At 36.8% G+C, this 22,136-nt stretch overlaps 1 pseudogene; it reads left to right on the forward strand.

Annotated features, from left to right (window-relative positions):
* The window catches only part of LOC108708340, a 100,536-nt pseudogene that overhangs the window by 72,974 nt on the left and 5,426 nt on the right, over nt 1–22,136 (forward strand).

Here is a 22,136-nt window from a genome sequence, read left to right on the forward strand (position 1 = left end):
AGCTCTTGCTACTTTGGTAATGGATATTTATGTATTTAACTAGGAGATAATACATTTAATTGAACTAGTATAATACCATTTATAGATGTAATAAATAGCAGTTAAAAGCATTTTTTTTCATATGAAAGTATGTCAAAAGGTCTTTATTTAAGCTCTGTTCTCTGTGAAACTTGTGGTAAGAAGTAGCTGACATTAGGTCTCATAGCTGAAATGTAGGCAAACACACTAAGTAGACTATTCAGGGAATTCCCATATTGCAGAGCAAATAATTGCCCTGTTTTATTCAATTGCCAGTATATAAAAATCAGTGTTGTCTGAAATACATTTTAGTTCCAGTAACGTGCAGTAAAAAACGGAGATGACAAAAAGTCTGGTAATAAATGGAATCAGATACAATTCTCTTTAATGATTAATGACGCAACCACCAAACTTTTATGCACGCATCATTCATATAGATGGGGCCCATTTATAAACATGCACTGTTAATTTGACACCAACAAAGCACAAAAAGTTATGTAAAATGATATTTGTACTGTACAGCTATTGCATTTACAGTATGTATTTTTTGTTTTAGTAACAATTCTTCCATCCTTTATTATATATAAAGGCTCTTGTGACCTTCAGGAGTACTTTCATCTCTATAGCCATCAGGCACAAAAAACATTAGCTTTAAGCCCTTCAAAGCAAAGTTTGGGTTTGGTTTTTTTCTTTAATGCTTCATAGGAATAGGATAAGAATGATTTACCCACGTAATTTCATTTTTATCTCAATTTTTTTAATGCACATGTCACATTTTTATCATTGGGGATGGATTGGGCCGATGAATCTGACTCTATTTTTTGCATTGTTGCTCTGTGTACAAGACCCAGCGCTGAGTTATGAATCTATCTATTCCATTTGTTGCATTTAACTGCTCTGTGCTTGGTTGAATGAAATATTACAATACCAATGAATCTGTAGATGTGGAATGAAAAATTTTTTGCTGTCCTCATGTCCTTGCATGTGTGCTTTTTACTGTGCAGTTACAGACCTCTTGAATGGTATGAAACCTGCTGAGTTACAGCAGTTAATAGTTTGATTGATACTGTTTATTATGATTGGGGCATTGTCTATACAAGTAAACATGAAATAAACCATTTTGTTCAATAAAACCCTCTAACTGCAGTGCAATTTGAGAATTCACGTTTTTGTTTTGCAGCAGGACACTTTTATTTTAACACTTCTTTGCCGGGAGTTTATAATCTCTTATGTTCGTACAATGTTAAAATAGATGCTTTATTAATAATTATGTTGCACTTGTACAAAACAAAGATATTATCATGCACACCAAAGTAGTTTACATAGAACACAGCAAGTTTGATTGAAAAAAGACATCCATCAAGTTAAATCTTTTAAGTCTATAAAAGACCTGTCTAACTGCTAGTTGATCCAGAGGAAAGCAAAAAAAAAAAAAAAAAGCCATCCAATCCCTTCTTAGAGTTTCTAGTTGTAAGGATATTACTTTATCATGGTGACAGTTTTTAAACTGCAGGCAAAATATTCTTCTGCTTTATATTCACAGTTTATAATACAAATTAAGCTTATAACAATGCCCTGAAGACCAAAGTCTATCACTTTATCTAGTAAACAACCACCTCCATCCGTACTATCCGCTATGAAGATGAAAGACTTAGAAACGTCACAGGCTGAGCCTATAAAAATGGAATGATTTTACGTGAGCTGTGTAGTGGTGACCTCTATTGTTATTTTTATTTTGCCAAGTGTACCTATGCTCAAGCTTTGCAACTCTATTTGACTTTAGTTTAAATAACACATTGCATGAGGCTAGTGCCCTCTTTAACAGTATCCTTCCTCTTTCCAAGCTTGGGAAAAGCTATATTCTTTTAGGGGCAGATTTATAAAAGTTCGAAGTGAATTTTCAAATTAAAAAACGTTGAATTTCAAAGTAATTTTTGGGTACTTCGACCATCGAATAGGCCAAATTGGACTACGATTCAAATTGAAAAACCTTTGAAAATTCGACCACTCGAAAATCGAAGTACTCTCTCTTTAAAAAAACTTCGACTTCGCCACCTTAAACCTGCCGAATTGCTGTTTAGCCTATGGGGGAACTCCTAGAATCTGAGGCTTTTGGGCAAGTTTTGAGAAGTCGAAGTTCTTTTTTGAAAAATCCTTTGAATTGTTCGATTGTACGATTTTACTTCGATCGAATACGGCCGTTTTCACTAAAAAAAATACTTTGACTATTTAAGTACTCAAATTCGATGGTCGAATTTCGACGTTTTTTTACTTCGAAGTTCGATCCTTGATAAATATGCCCCTTAATGTCTGAGGTTTTCTCAGGTGTTCTAGCTACCTCTCACACTCCATAAACATACAGGCTTGTTGGCTTATTATAAAATTGCCTCCAGTGTTTGCATGGTTGGGACTAGGCCAGCAATGAGTGATGATAAATCTCTGTTAATTGAGTGGTAAACACAAGTTCATGTTCTTCCTAATGTTAAACCTGTTATATTCCTAATTAAGAAAGATTCTTGAATCTCCTTGTAACCACTAATTGCACTGCATATTTTAAATGTTTTAACAGTTTGCACTGCAAGCCCTTAGAATGTAATTTAGATGACCGGAAAACTGCATCCAAGACGAAGGCAAATAACTGGCCCAATCCTGTAATTGGTGGTCATTTATGTTTGCAATGATGTGCTAGCTCAGTATTGTTGATACAAAATCTACAATACCACCAAAACCCCCTATTTTAATTTAACTGAATGTTGTTGGCTGTTTAAAACTTCTCCTTAACAGCTTTACTGTATTGTTCATGTCTCATTTGGCATTTCGATTTGGCTCAGGTGTTAAGCTTGTCTGTCCATTACTGTGTAATTCCAGTGACAGCTTTGCAAGAAGTTTTTAGGGATTTTGTGAACTGCTCAAAATTTGGGCTGAATAATGTCTGTCTTTTTTTCCCCCAAAGGTAAGTGACTCAAAATCAAGTGCGAAATTCCCACTTAAGACTTAAGTAAAACATTTATATACAAAGCCATGCTGATAAAACAACAAAGAGATCAAAACTCTTTATTTCTGAAATGATTCATATAATTCTCAGTTGTACGTTGGCAGCTATATTCTAAAGTGCCATTATCCAGTAAACTCTTTTTGAATTATAAATTTGTCTGTTGCATTTCATTTGAATTTAGATCACATTCAAATATTAAAAGAGTATCTGTAGGGACCTAGAAATATGGACACGCTAAATTACAATTTTCTTTTACAAATGTGTTAATTAGTGCTGTGAAAAGTCATGTCTTTTGGAGGTATTGGTTACACAGGAAATAATTGGTGTTATATTATCCCTGGTTCCCAACCATTTCACCCAGTCTAAATGCCAATGTTTATATTTCGTGTGCAGAAAAACATCAGAAGCCACACCAACAGGTATGAAGGAAAAGATTCAAATAGACTGAGCTGAGCTAAGTTTCCCATCTCCCTTGAATGTTCTATTGACACCGCACAGCACCCCTACATTCCTGTTTGCCATGTCACCTTGACAAAAACTAGTGATTATTCTAATCTTTCTCCCACTGAGATAGATGCTGCGTTGTGTAAGTATTCAAATTAATGTAGCAGTTAGGGTCTTTGTAACCGTTTGCCTATTTTGGTCAGAATTGAACTTCATAGTTCTTATTTAGATGGCAGTCCATATCACTGTTTCCAGCATTGGCTTTCATTTTTGAAAACCAATGGATTGTCCTTCCTCCCTATGATCCAATTTCTTGATTGTAGAATTGCCTTTAATTTCCTTACAATTTTTTGTCTAGCTTAAGTTCCAATCGAAGAGTGACGTCTTAATTTTTCTGGTGTTTATCAAAATGCCCAGAAATATCAAGGCTGGCACAATTACAATTGGGTCATGTGTAATCAGCTGGGTCTTGAATTACCAGCCATGGTCTCAGAGAATGTTTGACTACAATCTGAGTATTCTAATTTCCTTTAAAGGATAAGAGTAAATCTCTATCTGCGTGACCCTTAGGTATGCTGAAAGCACACCAGAACCTTTGGAAAAGTAATAGGAGGGGTTATCTGATCAAAGAGGATGGCTGCATACTAGTAAGACCCTGCCAGGACTGCAACCCTTGCAACTGTGATGTTTTTGCAGAATTGGTACATGTAGATAAGCATATTCATGCTTCATCATCCAATACCCCTTCTGGAATTCTCTTTGCTTAAAGGTACTCTCAAAGAATTTCTGAGGGCAGGATGAATAATTTCCTTCTCTTTCTTCCACCCTGGGGACTTTTCTTATTGAAAGCTTTTTAAGGTGTCTCCTAATCCTAATACAGAATGATAAGGATCAACTTGTGTCCAGAAACGAACAGTGTTTAATAGACTGAGCCCACATCGCTAGGTTCTTAAATAGATTTCTACCTTAAGCTATGGAGCTTTGCTTTGGGGATTTCTTTGGTTGTCTAAACACAAGGTTGCATGAAAAACTTGCACAGCAGCATGTGCATAATGAGTGAACTGGGGCACTTGCTCTTTATAAAAATAATTGTGCCCCAACATGGCCACCTGTGCAAGGAGCTCCCTCCCAGTGTTGCGAGCATATCCAGTATGGGCAATGTTATTCTGCCTCTTAAGTGGGGAAAGAGTTTGAATATGATAGGTGCCCTTACATTTCTAAAAGCTGCTTAAATAAATAACACATTTGTAACAAAACTGTACCACACATCTTGACAAAAGAAATGTACTGTAAACTTATTTCTTTAGTCCCCCCCCATGCTGTAGGTTTTTCTTTTTAGAATTTTATACTGTAATTTACAAGGCTCCCCTGTACAGCTTTAAATGTCCTGTTCAGTGCTGTATTTCTTGTTCCACATGCAGTATGGCTTCAGTTTTTATTGAGTCACACGCAGCTTGTACTAAAGCATTTACAAACTACCTTTATATCCCACGTCAGAAATGTCTGATTGCCTCCTACATACTCTGCCAGCATAGGGTGATTATTTCATGAAAAAACCTTTAGAAATGTTACCAGTTTCCTATGGTAAAAGAAGTGACTCACATGCACTGCCCATAACAACTGTTCTAGCATTTATAAATGCATTAACTGTGTTGGATGTTTTAAATCCATTTTTGTTTCTTTTTTATATTCTCCCAAATGTACTTTCATAAAGCTTCAAACCCAGTAGTTATATAACAGAAACATATGATCTTGCATTTCTAGCTATAAAAAGAACCGTGCTTGCCATGAAAAGAATGAACTGCAAAAGGATGTATTATATACCATCTAAAAGAATTCTACTTTGTCAGATGTATGGCATGACAGGAATATGGAACATGTGTGCAGGCTTTGTCACACTATTAATTCTATTCCCAGGAGTCTTATGCCACTGGTTCACTGAAGGAGGATTCCTTGCATGACATTGTCTAAGGTTATTGACAAAGCACAGTTAATCTTGTTGTTTTCCCCCTTTTGTTTGAAAAATATATTTTTTTTACCCTTAAGTCCATTTACCTGATTTATGTATATTGGTTAAGAAAAGGCTTTGGGTGGTTACCGAATCTAAAGTTTAGATTATTAATATTTTGCAGAATAATGCAGCTGAAAGGCATTCTTATAGTAACAATGACTAATAGATTCATTTTTTTTCTTTTATTTTAGATTATACAAACTGAACATGATAAAAAGGTGGTGTAATTGTGTATATTACTTTTGTGTTAATTTAATAGAGTCTTAATATTCCTAGATGTTTGTACCAAGTAAGGCAGGCCACATGGTAGAGTCCTGCGCGGGTCCTTTTTTTGGAACCCGTACCCGCAATCCGCAACCCGCTTGGACCCGCTACCCAACCCGCAAGTACCCTATCCGCAACCCGGACCCGCTGACCATCAAGAATCAGGAAGTGCTGTCATTGTAAACCGGAAGTGACATCATCGGAAGTAGGCGTGATCAGAAAAAAATAGTAAAAATCACTATGGAGAAGACCCGTGGCCCGACCCGCAGGAAACGTCGAACCGCGTTTGTACCCGCACCTGGAACTTCTACCCGCAACCAGCAGGGTACCGCAGGTTTTTGTGTGTAACCCGCGGGTACCCGACCTGCTGCAGGACTCTACCACATGGGCATTTTATCAAATAAATTACGCCGAAGCTATTACCCTGTAGCTATTTAATATCGATTGGTGTACCTTTAGTGTGGTGAGCTGTACAAACTTAACTATCCCCTCAGCTTAAAGTTTGTATAGATTGTCACTCTGATTAATTGACAATGGGGAAGGGTTTTAAACACAATCCGTAGGTTTATTATGCATTGTAGTTAGTAATGTATTATCCTCAATTTTTACATTAAAGGGATCCTGTCATCAGAAAACATTTTTTTTCAAAACGCATCAGTTAATAGTGCTACTCCAGCAGAATTCTGCACTGAAATCCATTTCTCAAAAGAGCAAACCAATTTTTTTATAGTCAATTTTGAAATCTGACATGGGGCTAGACATTTTGTCAATTTCCCAGCTGCCCCTGGTCATGTGACTTGTGCCTGCACTTTCTCAATGTAACTCAGTGTGTCTCAGTGGGACATGGGTTTTTACTATTGAGTGTTGTTCTTAGATCTACCAGGCAGCTGTTATCTTGTGTTAGGGAGCTGTTATCTGGTTACCTTCCCATTGTTCTTTTGTTTGGCTGCTGGGGGGGGGAAAGGGAGGGGGTGATATCACTCCAACTTGCAGTACAGCAGTAAAGAGTGATTGAAGTTTATCAGAGCACAAGTCACATGACTTGGGGCAGCTGGGAAATTGACAATATGTCTAGCCCCATATCAGATTTCAAAATTGAATATAAAAAAATCTGTTTGCTCTTTTGAGAAATGGATTTCAGTGCAGAATTCTGCTGGAGCAGCACTATTAACCGATTCATTTTGACAGTATCCCTTTAACGTCCAAAAAAGCCATTTCATATTCGGATTGTTCAAATGTGAATTTGATGATTTTTTGGACCTTATTAAATTGTTCTATAGTGCCATCTCAGAGGATGAAGATGTCAATAATGCATAATACGTTTGTTCCAAGCTGTATTGTGTAACACTGATTATGCGTCTGGGATGGGGTTAAAAGGATAACATGTTAATATAACATGATTTGTATGGTATTTATGAAGCCCAATACACTGCCAATTCTTCCATGTTTTATGAAAGAATTATAATATAAGTATGGTACCTGGAGTTTTCCCGAATAGCAGATCTTTCAGTAATTTGGATCTTCGTGCCATCAGTCTATAAAATCATATAAACATTAAATAACCCCAATAGGCTGGTTTTGCTTCCAATAAAGTTTCATTATATCTTAGTTGGCACCAAGTACAAGGTACTGTTTTATTATAACAGAGAAAAAATTGAGTCTGTGGGAGATGGCCTTTCCATAATTCGGAGCTTTCTGGATAACAGGTTTCCGGATAACGGATCCCATATCTGTATTTTAAAGTTTTCTTTTTTTTTGCTTTTTTTGTTGTTGTTCTTTGTTAGCAATAATTATCTTTCATCTGCACTAAATTTCTCACAGAAAACATGCTTTATAATGCTTTTTTGGGGGGGTATAATAAGATGTAGTATCTCCACTTTAAAATAATGGGTTACAAACACAATTTTAAAAAACTATAGTTATTCTTCCCTAGTATCCAATTTCTTGTTAATTACACTTTTCAATATGCATTGTTTTTGATACAGCTTCACAAACCTCTAATCTCCATCTAAATAAGAGCACTGGCACATGGAGAGCATTTTTCCCTAATATCAGATTCGTGGGGGTATAATATTAATTCAAGCATGCATCAACCCTGATTTCTGAGTTGGGTCAGGAATTTGCGTTTGTACTTAAAGGTACTGTACTGTCATGATTTTTATGCTGTAATTTTTATTTCTAAATTACACTTTACACTGCAAATAATTTACTCTACCTTGTAAAATTTCATTCATGAACCAGCAAGTTTATTTTTTCTAGTTGTAATAGTGGTGTGTAGGTAGCCATCTCTGGTCATTTTGCCTGGTTATGTACTTTTAGAAAGAGCCAACACTTGGATGGAACTGCTTTCTGGCAGGCTGTTGTTTCTCCTACTCAAGGTAACTGAATGTGTCACAGTGGGACCTGGATTTTACTATTTAGTGCTGTTCTTAGATCTACCAGGCAGCGGTTATCTTGTGTTAGGGCACTACTATCTGGTTACATTCACCAACTTGCAGTAAAGAGTGACTGAAGTTTATCAGAGCACAAGTCACATGACTGGAGGCAGCTGGGGAACTGACAATACGTCTAGCCCCATGTCAGATTTCAAAATGAAATATAAAAAAATCTGTTTGCTCTTTTGAGAAATGGATTTCAGTGCAGAATTATGCTGGAGCAGCACTATTAACTGAAAAAATTCCCATGACAGTATCCCTTTAATAAAATCAGGGTGGGTTAAAGAATGTGTGTATTTTTTTTTTCTATACTCAAAAAAGCATAAATAATGTATGGTACACAGGTCAGCATCCTACTGCCATTTTTACTCATTCTGGTCTGGTGGTGGGTAGTTATAAATACTGTATTTGTGTGAGGCATTGGAACACTGTTTTAATTCTGATCATGACCCTTTAACTGCTGGGGTGTGATTGGGAGTTATAAAATAACTTAATCCCCCAAAATGACAGGATGGTGTCCATGCCAGATTGCTGTCAGGATGCAATAGAAAATAGAAGTAGAAAGCTGTGCTATGAAGTTAAGGGCAACAGGCTTTTTTCTCTAGCAGTTAGTACTATAAACAAAATTCCAAGGCACAGAGAAGCTACCTGAATATTGAAATAACCTGACACCTGTTGACATGGAAAGAGCTGTTGTGGTCCTATATATAAGGTTTATATAAGATCTTTAAATATAAAATTTAAAACAAAAAGGACTCAGAAAATGATTAAGTTGGATGTTTTGTGGTAGTTAATGAAGCATTAAAGTGAGGGGATATTATAATAGACCATATGGTAATAGTGCAAATAACACTGATATGGATGAAGCAATACCTGGGTTAGAATTAAGGTTACTCGGGGGACTAAAACTCCAAAAAGGATTTCTACTTTTGATTTTAGCATAAACTTTCTTCCTTTTATACTGTATTTTGTTCATATTTAATACACTGATAAGGAATGGTTAATAAGTACATTAAAGTATAATTGATTGCATTATATTTTTATTTAGACCTAGTGTAATTAGAGGTAGCCAGATAATACAACATGAATATAAAGTGATTTGCTCTCCTTTTAGACTGCTTTATTAATAAAACAAATAGATTATCGCTATGGCATCACTCTTAAACATTTCAGTATTATACTTGTACCTCCATCAGGACATACATTGTGTATAAAATGTGCTTTAGTAGCGTTGCAGTAGTGCTTCTCTATTTTGGTGTGCAACATTTTTCTTTAAAGGTGTTTCTATGTTAAAATATATATACTCTAGCCTAAGAAGCCATTCATGCATTCTTATCAGTAGCATAAACCTGCCCAATATGTTTCTTGAAAGCTACTGTTCTTCCTAGTTTTCAAGTGTGGAGATGTGAATGGTACTGCTTCAAATTGTATATAATATGTACTAAAATCTGTCACACTGGTTTTAATGCAAGTGTTCACATGGACTGACAGACCTATGCTGGGTGAATGGTATTCCTTTCTGTTACTTTTCCTTTTCTCCATTAGGCTGGCCACCTAATGCACTTTCCTTTCTTTACTCTAAATCTGTCACCACCTGTGAACCATGCAAGTAATTAACTAGCTTGTGTTAAAAAAAAAAAACCTTACTGCTATTGTGTTACATTTAAATGTGCAAGATAAATGCTACAATGTACATATATGCATAGGAATGTAATTTGTGGTAACTATATTGTGAAGGATTTTAAAATACAGCGTAATTGCAAATGCAGCTTAAAAGTTAAAAGTTTTACCTGTGATACAGCCTGGTGTGGTGGCTTGCACCTCTTAAGAGGCAAGCAAGCAGCACTTCCTGGAATTTAAAGGCAATGCTGCAGTGCATGGTGGGAGTTCTGACTCCTATAAAAGGCTGGAGTGATTAGAAAGCAGGGGAGTCATTTGTAAAGCACAAGTTGGAAGTGCTGGGCTAAACAAGTGGTGCTGTATGATGTAGAAATCATTTTTTTGGGTTTTTTTTATTTGTAACAGTCTGCTTTGCAAGTTTCTGAACTGTTGAATAAGAGTCTCTTATTGTGTTTTTTATGGAGGTCTGGAAAGTTAAATAAACCTCTGATTTTTTTTCATCAAGAAGAGTACTTTTTTTTGAGAAAATTTCCCCATGCCTCACATATGGTGTCAGAAGTGGGATGGTTAATGAAGAGTATTGCTCCAAATACATCCACTTAAAATTAGAGGAATTATGTACAAGACCCGTACCTGGTGTACTGTTGCAGGCAAAGAAGCTGTGAGCCAAGTTGCCAGACCTAAAGTAAAGCAGACTAAAATGGCAAGCGGATCTGAAAGAGAAGTGGAACTAGAGGGTGCTGTTCCAAGGAAAAGTAAAACCACTATTTCTTTTGCCACAGGAAAGATTGATCCTGTACTTCCAGAAAATACTTTATCTGAGAATATAACTGAGTTGATGAAATGGCTGACAGTGCAGCAAGTTGAAGCTGAGAGGAGACATCATGAGGAAACAATGATGTATCGGACTGAACTGCACAAGCAGGATGAACGCTGGAAAGATCTGATCCAGATGCTGAGACCAGAGCAACCTGTAGTCCCTCCTCCACAAGTAGCAGTGTCTCCTTGGAAAGACCCAAAGCTAACAAAAATGACTCAAGAGGATGACATTGAGGCCTACCTTACAACATTTGAGAGGGTAGCACTTGCTTGTATGTGGCCAAAGGAACATTGGGTAGTAAGGCTTGCTCCATTCCTTACAGGCCAAGCCCAAATGGCCTATAGTAATATGGAGATCCATGAAGCAGCACAATCTGATCGGGTGAAAGAGGCAATCCTAAGACGTTATAATATTAGTGAGGAGACTTACAGACAGAGATTCCGTCAGTTAAAATACTCTGCTGCTGATAGTCCAAGGGAAGTCTTCACTCGTCTCACAGACCTGTATATAAAATGGATGAAGCCAGAACTGAAGACCCACCAGCAAATTACAGAGACAATTGTAATGGAACAATTTGTTAAAATTTTGCCAGAGGATGTCGGTTCATGGGTGCAGAAACACAGACCAAAAACTGCTGAGAAAGCTATTTCATTGTCTGAGGACTACTTACTTGCCAAGAAAGATGCTGGTAGACATACCAGGAGGTTCCAGCAGCCACAAGTGCAAAGTGAAATAGCAAAGCAGGAATCTAAGGCACCAGCAAAATCTGATTCAATGGGAATGGTTTGCTTTGAATGCCAAAAAAGAGGACACATAGCCAAGTTCTGTCCCACGAAGATTAAAAGGGCTTCAATTCACACCTCTTTTTGTGGTTACAGTGACTATACCATGCCGACACTACTTAATGGATACCCTGTAAATGCCTTGTTGGATACTGGAAGTAAACTCAGCTGGGTAAAGGCTGATTTGGTCACTCAAAAGAAAGTGCTTCCAAAGATTCCAATCACTTGTGTGCATGGTGACACAAAAACCTACCCAAGGTCACACATCGATTTACAAGTTCAGGAAAAGATCTTCACAGTAGAAGCTGCTGTTGTTCCTAATCTTCAAGTTCCAGTTATACTTGGGAGAACCGCTCCTGGGTTTGATGACTTATTGAAAGGTGAAGAACTCTGTGCTGTGACAACCAGATCACAAGAAAAAAAGGAAGAAGATCCCAACGATGCCTTGGGACATATTTTTCCTTTTCATGAGGATATTGTAGTATCACCCTCCCCAAAAAGACAGACTCTCCCAACACAGCAAGTGAATGTCCATAGGAAGAAACTTGTGATGAATACTGCCAAGGATAAAGGTGACTATCTAAGTATCGGACTATGGGACACTGATATTGCTTTAGAACAAAAACAAGATGATGGTTTAAAATCTTTATATCAGCAGGGTTTAAAGAACTGTAAAGCAAATGAAAAGGGTCTTGTGCCACCCTATTATCTAGTCAAAGATGAAAAACTGTATAGGGTATGTGTTCATCCCAAGACAGGAGAACATGTAGAACAGTTGGTGGTACCTAAAAAATTTACAGAGCAAATTGTGAATTTGGCTCATAATATTCCCATAGCTGGTCATTTAGGTTACAAGAAAACCTTAGCTAGAATCCTTTATCGGTTCTACTGGCCAGGGGTATATGACCATGTTATAGCTCATTGCCGTTCTTGTCCAGAATGCCAGTACACTGCTTCTGTACCCCCTAAAGCTACTTTTGTACCACTACCCATAATTGATGAGCCATTTAATACTGTTGCCATGGATATAATTGGTCCATTGGAGAAAAGCTCAAAAGGTAACCGGTTAATTCTTACAATAGTGGATTACTACACAAGGTATCCTGAGGCAATACCAATGAGAACAGTTACAGCTAAAAGGGTTGCTGAAGAGATTTTGAATGTGTTTAGTAGAGTTGGGCTACCAAAACATATCCTTACTGATCAAGGTAGCAATTTTACATCTACCTTACTGTCAGAAGTGTACCAACTTTTGGGTATTAAGCCACTTAGAACAACCCCATACCACCCACAAACAGATGGCCTTGTAGAAAGGTATAATCAGACTTTAAAGAAAATGCTTAAGAAATTCGTGCATAATGATCCAAAACAAATGGTTGCCATTTCTATTATTTACATATCGAGAAGTGCCACCAGAGTCAACTGGTTTTAGTCCCTTTGAACTCTTATATGGTAGATGTCCCAGAGGTCTTCTAGATGTTATAAAAGAAGTGTGGGAAGATAAATCTGGTCATCAGAAAAATGTTATTGATTATGTGTTACAAATGAGAGAGAGGTTGCAGATCTTGGTAAAAGTAGCACATGAAAATGTTGAGAAGGCACAAACAAATCAGAAAAAATGGTATAATCAGCATGCCAGGAATAAGACAATTAGAGTTGGTGATCAAGTCTTACTCCTGCTTCCTAGCTGTGAGAATAAACTTTTGGCTAAATGGCAAGGTCCATATAAGGTCCTTGTCAAACTGGTCCTGTTGACTTTGAAATTGAAACTCCAGGTAAAAAATCAACCAGTAAAGTATATCATGTAAATCTACTAAAGCGTTGGTTTGAACCTAAATCCAAAACTTAAGAACAATATTGCCTACAATATTGTCTCAGAGGATATGTCTGAACAGATTTATAATCTGTTAAAGAGTCAGACTGAATGGAGGGATGTGCAAATTAACCCTGAGTTAACTAAAGAACATCAGGGAGACTTAAAAGAATTGATTAAGTCATACGCTGATGTGTTTATGAGTAAACCTGGACTTGTGTCCCTAGTATGCCATCAGATAGATACTCATGCTCCAATTAGACAAAAGCCATATCGAATGCCTGAACAATTTAAGAAAACAGCGGAAAATGAAGTTACAGAGATGCTAAAATTGGGGGTTATTGAACCATCCAAAAGTCCTTGATGTTCCCCAGTAGTGATGGTTGGGAAAAAAGATGAAACAACAAGATTTTGCATTGACTTCCGTAAAATTAACGCAATCTCCACTTTTGATAGTTACCCAATGCCACGCATAGATGATCTCATTGATCAACTAGGTGGAGCAGTGTTCATATTTACCTTAGATCTATCCAAAGGGTATTGGCAGATCCCTCAGGCCAGCAGCACTTCCTGGAATTTAAAGGCAATGCTGCAGTGCATGGTGGGAGTTCTGACTCCTATAAAAGGCTGGAGTGATTAGAAAGCAGGGGAGTCATTTGTAAAGCACAAGTTGGAAGTGCTGGGTTAAACAAGTGGTGCTGTATGATGTAGAAATCTTTTTTTATTTTTTTTTTTATTTGTAACAGTCTGCTTTGCAAGTTTCTGAACTGTTGAATAAGAGTCTCTTATTGTTTTTTTTATGGAGGTCTGGAAAGTTAAATAAACCTCTGATTTTTTTTCATCAAGAAGAGTACTTTTTTTTGAGAAAATTTCCCCATGCCTCACATCAAGTGTATTTTTTTGTGAAGGAATTGATTGGCTACACATTGCCTCCAGCAGTTTTACTTTTTTTCTGACAGCTGCTAAACTCTTAAACCCACCTGTAATCTCACCCTGCTGCCGACTATCCCATGTTTAGTTGAGAAATGGAAAACCTTCCAGCCAGTCCAGCACGTTGTACCTTAAATGTTTCCCAGGCAAACAAATTTGTAGAAATCCATTTGCTATTATTTGCCTATTTAATATTAAGAACAAAGCACATAGTGCTATGTAAGTTTAAATGACAACTTTGCCTTTTTGGCTGTGCAGCTATTAGAAAAAACAGGCTATAATGTATTCTACTGTGATGTTATAATCTCATGAATTAAATATTGTTTAGTGTATGCTCTGGCAGATTGAGGTAATAAAAAATAATTATTTCTGCCATCTCTACTACCAAAGGGGAATTTGAGAGTGCTTGTTTTGCAGCATGTACTTACTGGTAAAGATGTTACTGTGTAACCACGATTATAATTCTGTTTCTCAGTTTAGTAGCACCTGTGGAGCCTGCTGAAGGCATTTAAGAATGATTATGCAGGGCACTTCTCCCACAGTGAAACCAAACTGTTTGCCATGGCCAGGGTTAATTATTTGGTAGATTATCTCTAGGAAGTCACAGTTATGATTCACGTTGTTGCAGAAGCCAAGATAGTAGTCTGCACTGGAATGTGTTTTTTATTATTTTTTGTTCTCTAAATTATAAATGTTGCACAAAATTTTCTCTTCTAAAATATTGGTAAGGATTCCAGTGTGGCAACATGCTTTATATACAGGAATGTTTCATTGTCTAAAGTTACTCACCTTTTTGATATAGAATCTCTTATTTCTTTTATGCAGAGTTCCTCAAATATTTGCTCCCATAATATTCATGTAAAAAGAATACAGTATTTACCTTCATACTGTTAAACCTTTTTTCAGTGGTGCTTTTAGTTTTGAAAATGTGTGGATGTTAATGATCACTGGCAGCTTAACTACCTTCTGCTCAAAGCTGTATAACACCACCTGCCACCTAAATGATCCACTCAGTTGCCTTCTGAAATGTTATTTTGTTGGAGTGACATTTTGTGCTAATTGATCAAAGGACATCAAAAAGTTTGTCTTTAAGTTAACATCCAGGACTGAATGCCATAGGCAGGATCTGAAATTCTTTTGACAACAGCAATTTGATGTAGCTTGTCATTTAGAGACAGGCATGTTGATGTTGCTATTTTTCCTTCTAATTGTACTTTGGGGAGGTTGTATCGCTACAAAATAAACAAGAGTCTGCCCTTGAAGGGAGGCTAATGATAACGCAGAACCAATTTATGATCACATGTTTTACATAAGAAATGGCTATAATTTATTTTAATTTTCATCACCGCTCTTTTTCTAATTGTGGTATCTAGGAATGTGAAAGTGACGTTTTGTGTTTTTGTGTTTTTATCAACCTAGCCTCAGAATGTTGATTTTGTCATAACACTCTATGCTATTGTAACTAATCCATTCCATGTTTAAATAGTCCAAAATGGTGCTGTACTCTTTTCTATTACGTAACAAGTGGTTGTTTATTGTAAGTTTAGTATTTCATTTACTGTCTAAACCTGCTTTTTCCCCTTTTACAATATATACACAACTTGTGTTTGTCATCTCGTGTACTTAATGCATCAATGTCTCCTCAGTGCCGTGCTCCATAGTGTTCATTCTTGATATTTTAATTCTCAATTTAGGAACAGAGGACTGTATACAGATTGACCTAGTAAAAGCTTGGAATGTGGATGAGCTGAGAGCTTATGCAGACCTGGTTGCTCTTGGAAGGCCAGATTTCATTGAGGTGAAGGTAAGATATCTTCTGTCAATGCATGGCCACTGCAAGTTTATTGAGTTTAGTTTTTCTTTATAGATATTGGGTTTTTTACCCCTCCCCAAAAGAAAACTCTTGTTACTTGCCATTGGTTATAACTAAATATTACATACATGTATAAAGTCACAATCGTTTTGATACAAAATAACGCAATATATTCCCATTTCACTTGGATTGTTTAGTGATTTATGCCCCTACCTATTTAGCAATACAGTACAAGCCCCAATACTGCCACACCATTGTACTAAAATAGCTGAGAAATTAGTTTTGTGATTATTATGCTAAAATATGAAAAACAGAACAGACCCTTAATTTTTAATGATATATGAAAATGACATATTGAACACAAATGGAACATCAATATAGACATCTAATGTCTTTTGTACTTAATGATATATGAAAATGACAAGTTAAATACAAACAGAACAGCATCATAGACATCTAATGTCTTTTGTACTAAATGATGCATGAAATTGCTGGAAAGATAGCAATATATCGTATATTCCCTTTTTCTGACAAACAAAAATAGGTTTCTTACAAGCACCATTTTCTTTGTACCAATAACACCAATTATGCAATGTTTATTAAATTTGAATACATATCTGTCTAATCAGGAACAAAAATTTGCTACATTCATCGCTTTTGAATGTAAATAAATTTTACACGTTTTCAACAAAAGTATACACAAACTTCATGGGCTAAATACTATAATAAATGGTTGCATTGAAGTTATTATTTTATTACCAACGCCATAGATTGTATACAGTATGTTTGGCTTTTTTTAAAACTTTCATCAGGATCTGATGAGTTTATAATCTGTAGAAGTCCTGATGAGTGCTAGTGCCTTTATGTTCTAACATCTAGACATTTGATTTTTATCAACTACAGAAGAAAATATATAGGTTTGTAACAGAATTGTGAAAAATCCTGAATGGAAGGTATGAAAAGACATATTAAGGCATAGCGCTCAGAATTGTAAGAACTACATTTTGATACCCTTATACAACAATGTATAAGGCAATTTAAAAGGGCTTTTGAAGTCTTATCTGCCCCAGTGTATATTCCACTATGAACGTTATAAGCCACCTTACCAGCATTATTATTTTTAATTATAAGCTATTCATTTCTGCATCTTTCTAGGCTATAATTGTAAAATGCTTGTCAGAGTCCTTGGCCCAGGGTCTGACAATCAGGATTCAGTGTTAACAGTGTTATTGCTGCTCATTAGGGATGGGCAAATTTGACCCATTTCGTCAAAAATTTGCCTCTGGCGAAATGTCGCAGACGCCCATTAAAGTTTATGGGCGTCGCACGTCTTTTTTTTTTTTTTTACGCCATACAAGTCTATGGGCATCATTTTCGCGGTGAAACAAGATGAAAAAATTTGCCCATCCCTACTGCTCATATTTTTTTTTTATTGCAATAAACTTCATGTTTCCCAGACTGCTGGTTTGCCTGCATGAATGAGCCCTAACAACCAGATAGTAGTTACAAATTAACCTGTGTACTTTTAATTTAGGCCACTTCCACCGCTTCTGCCCATGCTTCGACCAGGAGCTCTTTTTCAAATGTGACACTTGAAAAAGAGCTCCTGCTCTAAACATGTAGGGGCAAATTCACTAACAATTGTAGTTTCGCCAGGTGCAACTTCGCCGTGCTTCGCCACACTTTGCCAGGCGTAGTTTCGCCAGCGCTTCGCAAATTCACTAAAATCGGAAGTTGCGCTCAGGGGTAGCGTAAGGTTGCGAAGTTGCGCTAGCGTTGATTCGCTAAGCGAAGTTACGCTAGCGAAGGCTAATTTGCATAGGGCGCCAAATTCAAATTTCAATGGAGGAATACGTATCAGCACTACAAATGCCTAGAAAACCTTCAATTCATCAAATAAAAATTTTAATTTGCCCTACACATGTGCCCACTGTCTAGGTAAGTTGCCATGAGTCAGGAAATGTAGGGGGGAAGGAGGGGAGCCCCAAAAATTTTTTCGATCTTTTTCAGCCTATCACCCATAATGTAGAAAACACGCCAGCGTGTTTTGGGACTTGGAAAAAATGTTGCCTTTTTTTGAAACAATCCCTATCTACTCTATTGCGCTTCGCCAGGTCTGAGGTGGTGAAGGAAGTCTAGCCTAAAAGGTAGCGTTCAGTACACTGCGCGCGTTAGTGAATTTGCGTAGTTACGACGCTAGTGAAAATTTGCCAGGCGTAAGGGTGTGAAGTAACACTAGCGAAACTACGCCAGCATTCGTTAGTGAATTTGCGCAGTAACGAAAATGCCAAACGAAAGCGAATTAACGCTAGCGTTTGGCGCTTCGGCGCTTAGTGAATTTGCCCCGTAGTGTGTCAATAAAATCACTTAAACTTCCTTTTTTGTGGGCAGCATATCTCCTCCAAACTCTTTCCCGCCGGCGATAAAGTGAATCACCAGTGGTACAACATATACTTTCTGAAGTTACCTCAAGAGGAAATTTTGAGCAACTTCTGAAAGCCGGAACGACACGTGTTTTACCACTAGTGATTGACTATAGCCAGTGGGAAAGCCTTTGGAAGAGATTAGTTGCCACAGAAAAGGACATTTTTTGTGGGCGACTAATCTCCTTTACCATTGCCCAAAGGAAAAATGTTTGCTGTCCTAGAATTCTAATGTCTCCACTTGTTTTAATTGTGGTTCTATGAGTCTCTCGGAAGTAATTCAAACACACCAGCTAGTATAAGCAAAGGTTTATTACATACATAGAATGAAGAAGATATACATTACCGAATGAGTAAAAGAGCGAAGCAGACAATCTACAACCAAGACTGGGAGATCCCGGAACAGTCAGCAGATTGAATCCCTCAAACGGTGCACGGAAGGTCCTGTGGCGGCACGCATCAACCCCACAAGTGAGATCTCAACTGACCGAATGTAGACCCCCAGTTTATATAGGCTTAGCAAACAATGAGCTCATATAGTAGTTTAATCAATAGCTCATATTATTCATATAATGGTTTGGTTAATAACAGATCTTGCTTCCCATGCGCTCATCAGGATCTGGCCAGACTCCCAACAAGCACATCCGAAGCAGAGATCTTATCTTAGCTAGCTGGTAGCTGAATAGCATATTGTGCCCCTAGCTACAATAAAGGAAAGTCTGATAAGGGCTGCAGAAATCATAAAACTTAATACATATGAGAATAATGAACAAGTATTAGGTCATCGAGTTGATTACTTCCCATGATTTCTCTTGCACAACGCTTCATTATACAGGATTATGGATTATAAAGCCGCCTTGTATACTATTATACAAAGCTTTGTTATACACAATTATAAGTCATAAAGCTGTCTTTTTACACTATATTGGGCTCAACATACGACATTGGGTTCAACAGTAGAACAGTTCTTTGTGTAATATTTTATACAGTTCTTTATCAAAGTATTGCGATGAGCTATTGGGTTTAATCAGAGTATTACCATGAGCCATTATTGAAAAAACTCCTATTAATACACCACCATACTAGAAGTAAATGTTTAGGACTTTTAAGACTATGTTTGAGACATCAGTACTTTTTAGTGTGATTTTTTCCCCCTCTTTTGAGTTCCTGCTAATGCTCAACTCTGATGTTCCCTACCCCTTTTTAAGTTAATAAATACTCTCTGCTTTATACATGTTTTTCTATTCTTGTCTATTTAGAAAAACTGAAGTGAAGTAAGGCTTCTGAGTTGTGATATGCCACATAACTTTAGCGGTGAAGAGTTTCTGGTTAATAGCTTTATTATCTTTCTGGACAGGGGGCATCTGTAATCCTTTGCAGTTGCAGAAGCTAATGGATTATTATTCATATGAACTTCCATTCTATACAATGTGAATCTCTGTGCTGCAACCCCTTAGCAAGCTTATTCCTGTTCACAGATGCCTTTGAAAAAATTAATTTTAACCCAATACATTTTTTTAGATGTATAAGCAATTGGATATCGAAAATGTGCTTGATGAGAAGATGTTCTGCCAAGTATAATATTTATCGAAGGCACCCGGCTATTAAATTCTCAGAGACAGATTTCAAAATCGGTGTTGTAAATCTTAGTGACAAAATATTGCCAACACATTTTTATTGAACATGTAAACTGTTGCTTGATGAGATTCTGGTGAGCACCAGGTATGGATATGTCTCTTTGATCAATTGGATTTTTATAATGTACTGTTCACTATTCGCTCATAGCAGAATATCTCTTGATATAACCTTTACATATCTGTAAAGGTTGAAAAGAATTGCAATGCCTCTCCTCAGTCCCAATCATCAAGATCTTCTTGAACATTTTGGATTGCATTACTTTGTTGATCAACATAATCATTACAGTTACTTTTTGGTTGTTCCAACAACTTGCACCAAATAATATACGTTCTACATTTCTCTCTGGTCTTTTGACAGGGTGTTACCTACTGTGGGGAGAGCTCTGCCAGTAATCTAACAATGGCAAATGTTCCATGGCATGAAGAAGTGATTCGCTTTGTTGAAGAGTTGGCAAACCTCCTTCCTGATTATGAGGTTGCATGTGAACATGAGCATTCCAATTGCATGCTCATTGCTCATAAAAAGGTAGGTTATGCATAATTTGTATTATGTATACTAATAAACTTTCTATATTTACAGTTTGTACACTTTTTGAAGCCTCTTTTATTCAATACCATGTAAAAAATTTTAAAAAAGTAGATGAAAATGTACATCATTTTAGTAAAACTTAAAAGGCCATTAACTTCATGGTGAAAATTATTTTATTTACATTTAAAGAATTTATATGTATAGTGCCTGTATATAAATATATATGCCATCTTTGTTCAGCTACTAAATCCCTACTATAATAAAAAATAACTACCCCAATGACTACATCGTAACTTTTTAGTCAAGCGCCGTCTAATCATTTGCCATTAGAATCCAGGGGCTACAGTGTAGATGAGGTGGTCATGTTCACCAGTTATTGTTTTAACATCTTGAATTAATCACTTGTGTGTCCCTCATGTAGCGTGTCCTCCAAAATAGCAGTGATATGCAAATATCTAATTGCCACTAAGCAAAAAATGATTAGATCCTAAGGAAACTACTGCATAGCCTACAGTACTGCTCACTAATTGGACTACTTTTGCACCAACAAGTTGCAATCATAGCAACACAGGAAAAATAAAGGGGTACATTTTTAGAATTAAAAGATGTTTTTTGGCAAGGTTCTACCAATGAGCTAGAACTTTCCAGTTATAAAGTATTAACACAGATCACTTGTTACTAATTGGCCTATAGTTTCTGCAGCAGGTGTTTACAGCCACCTTCTGCATTAAACTCTTGCAGAGTAATTATATGGGAATGAATGCGGACAGCAAGCAGATATTCAGTATCTTTTAAACTTGTGTTTACCTGATTGATCCTCCCTTCCCACTGCTAATTTCTATTTACCCAGTCCTCAGGATGTGTATTTATAGCAACCCTAGCATGGTAGCATCATAGTGAATAGAGAAGAAATTACCCTCGCACACCCTGGCGTTCCTAATCTGTATGAGTCACAGGTGCTCAATGAAGGAGGTGTTGGCGACCTCAAGTTCAGCGTGAAGAGAAGAAAAATCACTGGCACAACATGGGTTATATCTAGCAGGGAAAACCCTTGCTCATTTATTGCGGATGCAACATTTCAGGGCGTAACCCCTTTGACAAGCATCATAGTGAAGGCATGATCTGTGTTAATAAGTGGACCTACAGGGGGTTATTTATTAAGGTTTGAGTTTTGTTTTCCTTGAAAAATTTGAGTTTTCAAGGTAATTTTTAAGTCAAAAATTGATTTTTCAGGTTAAAAAAAGTTTTCGAGTTTTATTATACCCCGACCCTGGAAATAGTTTGAATCCGAAAATACACCATATCAAACCTTTGGAGGTCATGTAGAAATCTATGGCAGAGATCCTTTGAACTGAAGATGTTAATAGCTTTCATGATGTTTGAGTTTTTTTCCACCGAAAATTTGATCAGTACTGTCTCAGTTTGTTAACCAACTTCACAGATTAAAGTTTTTTTTACGTTCAAATTTCTCCTTAAATTCAAAACCATTTGTTCATTATAGGTCTAAAAATAACTTGCATAGCTCTAAAATTCGACCTTTGATAAATTACCCGTCATATTCAGATCTGGTACAAATGTTTGATTTTGTTTAATAAATGGTTA

Source organism: Xenopus laevis, chromosome 2L (assembly GCF_017654675.1).
Source record: "Xenopus laevis strain J_2021 chromosome 2L, Xenopus_laevis_v10.1, whole genome shotgun sequence".
Taxonomy (NCBI): domain Eukaryota; kingdom Metazoa; phylum Chordata; class Amphibia; order Anura; family Pipidae; genus Xenopus; species Xenopus laevis.